Source organism: Pseudophryne corroboree, chromosome 7 (genome assembly GCF_028390025.1).
Source record: "Pseudophryne corroboree isolate aPseCor3 chromosome 7, aPseCor3.hap2, whole genome shotgun sequence".
NCBI classification, from domain to species: Eukaryota; Metazoa; Chordata; class Amphibia; order Anura; family Myobatrachidae; genus Pseudophryne; species Pseudophryne corroboree.
Genome location: NC_086450.1, coordinates 461,762,997 through 461,766,610, shown reverse-complemented (window position 1 = coordinate 461,766,610; position 3,614 = coordinate 461,762,997). Strand labels below are relative to the sequence as shown.

General features: G+C 48.2%; 1 pseudogene; it reads right to left on the bottom strand.

The window, feature by feature from the left end:
• Positions 1 to 352: 352 nt before the first annotated feature.
• LOC134946428 (5S ribosomal RNA) lies at positions 353 to 471 on the bottom strand (annotated as a pseudogene).
• Positions 472 to 3,614: the final 3,143 nt, after the last annotated feature.

The following is a 3,614-nucleotide window of genomic DNA, read 5'->3' as shown; positions in this document are numbered from 1 at the left end:
TATAAGGAACGTAACGATTCCAAGTGCAACCGAGGTTCCAAATGTATTTGTTCAGCATTTTTAGATTGAGCATGGGCCAAAATGACCCATTTGTCTTCCAAACTAAAACCAGGTTGGAGTAAAACTTGTCCTCATTTGCAGGAGGAACTGGAATGACTATTCCTGACTGAATCAATTTCTGAACTGCTTCTTGGAAAGCCTTGGCCTTCGTCGCTGCCCGAGACTGTCTGTCTTGAAGGCAAAAGCATAACCTAGAGATACTGTGCCAGATATGTGTGACCTGAAGAATTCCCCCCCCCCAGCCTGGTGTCCCCCAGGCTGAGGCCCACACCATCAGACTGATGGTTTTATTTTTCTACAGCACCTGGTATTCCCAGATGGACTCCCATCTGAGTACTAACCAGGCCCAACACTGCTTAGCTTCCAAACTCAGATGAGATTGGGCTTATCCAATGTGGTGTAGCTGTAGATCCCAACCAGACTTCTGGTAGCCCAATGCTTTCCTAGTCTTTCCAGACCTGTTGTATTGGCTTTTTCCTTTCGCTCTTCCTAGATACCAAAAAGGGTCGAAATGCAGAACTTTAGGTTTGAAACTGTTTGTGGAAGGAAGTTGACCTTCTTTGAGTCTGCTTCTGACTCCAGAATATCTGTCAATTCTTTACCAAAAAGAATATTTCCAGAAAAGGTCAACGATTCCAAAACCTTCTTAGATTCTGAATTAGCTTCGGTTATGAACCGGGGGGAGGGGCGACCAGGAGAGCGTCTGACTCCCCACTGCGGACATCAACCCTAGGGATCGTGGCCTCATACTATTCCTGAAGCCTCTGATCCCTAAGGCTGGTGCACCCGGGGTGGCAGCTGCATCAACTACTGTTTGGTAGTCTCCTCCTAAAACAGTGCGGCTGTGTCCGTATTCCATCTACTAAGCGGAATCGATGACTTACCTTCTCCTCATGCTCCGGCCACAGCCAGGTAATGTCTGCTGGACCTGCTAGTATATCTGACACAGATGCCCACCGAAACAGCACTGTACTCATGGGTAAGCATTGTCGCGACCTGGCGGAGAGTTGTTGGAGCGACTCTTTCTAAGGTACATATAAGACGCTGTTTAGAAAGATCACTCAAAAATGAGTAAGACTATAATAATAAAATAAGAAAGCTTAGGGCTGCTAAAAAAAAGCAGCCCTCTGATCATGGTCCGGCTCCTGCCGCACCAAACAAAAATCTAATTTGGCTGAGCCAGGAGACGGGGACCTATGGACGGGCCCATTGCATGCTTATCACTGACCTGGTTTGAGGAGGTTGTGGACTCGGGGTTTCTTCCGATGGCCGGGAAGTGGAACCGCAACTGGGCCACAGCAGAGATGGCCGGATGTAAGTCTTCCTCATGCAGGATCTGATCGGCGGACAGGAGGCACGTGCGGACTCTGAAGGTCTCCTGAAAGAGAGAACTTGACAGGTGCTGGTAAATCACGAAGGTGCTGGAGGCACGAAGATGCTTGGAGGCACGGAGGTACAGGAGACACGGAGGTGCTGGAGGCACGGAGGTGCTTGGAGGCACGGAGGTGCTTGGAGGCACGGAGGTACTTGGAGGCATAGAGGTACTTGGAGGCACAGAGGTGCTGGAGGCACGGAGCACTGGAGATCACAGGTACAGTTGAACGATGATACTCAGGCGCCGGAGCACTGCCCGGCATCTGAATTTAAACTTCCCGCCAGGGCCTGATTGGAGGATGGGCCGATGACGTCACCCGCAGTTCCCGAGGACGTCGGACGTGGAGGCCTGCTAGACGGAGCGCCGGACGCCGGGACCCGCCAGCAAGGACGGCCGCACGGAGACTCAGCGCGCCTGGAGAGGTAAGTATAAAGACCGCGGCGCCGTGACAGTACCCCCTCCTCTAGGAGTGGCCCCTGAACACTTTCCCGGCTTCGTAGGATGTCTAGCATTGAAGATCCGGACTAGTCGAGGAGCCGAGACCTCAGAAGCCTTTATCCAACTTCTCTCCTCAGGACCATATCCTTTCCATTCCACCAGATATTGCAAATTCTTGTGAAGGTAACGCGAGTCTAGAATACTTTTGATCTCTAAGTCTGTTCCTGTTTCTGTCTCCACTGAGGTGGGGCTAGAGGTCTTTGAATGGAAACGATTAAGGACGAGAGGACGAAGAAGAGAAACATGGAAGGCGTTCGGTATACGTAGGTGCGAAGGTAAACCCAGCTTGCAGACCACAGGATTCAGGACTTGTAGCACAGGGTAAGGACCGATGAATCTTGGAGCAAACTTCATGGTGGGCACCTTCAACCGGAGATTACGTGTGGACAGCCATACCCTGTCGCCAACCTTGTATTGTGGAGCGGCTCGCCGTTTCTTATCCGCAAAGAACTTGTACCGGACTGAAACCTTCTTAAGATTAGCATGAACCTTACTCCAAATTTGTCTGAAGTGTAGTAGAGTGGACGTTACGGCTGGAACCTCTTCCATCGGAAGGCTTAGTAATTCTGGAACACGTGGATGGAATCCATAGTTGATGAAAAATGGAGATTCACCAGTGGAAGAATGAAACGAATGATTATGGGCAAACTCTGCCCAAGGTAACAACTCCACCCAGTTGTCCTGTGAAGGGGAGAGATAAAGACAGAGGAAATTCTCTAGATCTTGACAGTTGGCATGGTGCTAGGCGTTACATTAGTGTACTAAGAGTGAGACCCCTCATTCAAAGATGTCTGGCAGTCCATTGTAGTCTCAGCCCACTGATTCCTAATATGCTATTCTGGGTTCTCACCTATCAGAAAATGTAGGATTATTGGTAGTGACATATTTAAATAGGCACACCATGCTCCTGTTAAGTCTTACTGTGATCTGACATTTGCTGTGACTTCTGACCAATCTCTGTGCCTTAGAGTATTTCCTGCCTGCTGTTTATTTGGGTACCAAGCCAGCTATTAATAATTAACTGTGCTGTAGCAAAGGTGCTCCTACCGCCAGTCCCAAGTACCACCAACAGGTCATGTTTTGTAGATTTCTTTAAGCATGCACAGATGTGTTCTTCTTTTTGTTGGATCAGTATTTATCCACCGGCTTCCACAGACAGAATTCCTCAAACATGACCTGTTGGAAAATTTGAGGGCTGTGGTTGAGAATCACATCTCTAGTCTGATCATGTACCATTTCTGCAAAGTGTGTACTAGACACTTAGACAAGTACTGTATTAGCAGAATCAAGGATGAATCTGCAAGTAGCCAATCTGAAGTGGCCAACTTGTTGAACTGTGTGGAGAAATGAATTCCATATAGTCCGAGCCACATGGCTTAAGGACCGACCTTCAGATGTATTCCGGGTGAATAAAGGTACTGCTAAAAGTCATTCATCTACAAAATGCAGTAATTGAGTGGGGCAAAATGGAATCAGAATCTGCATCAGGTACCTTGGGCCCTGGTCATGTTGGACTTTGAAAGTCAGTAATCTAATCTTGAAACATATTCACCATTTTACAGGCAGCCAGTGGAGGGAGCAGAGAATGGTTATTATGTGGCTGGAATTAGGCTGGCTTGTTAACAGCTTGTTAACTATGTTGTTTTTACGAGCAGTAAGTGGTGCATTTTTTTGCTGGGAG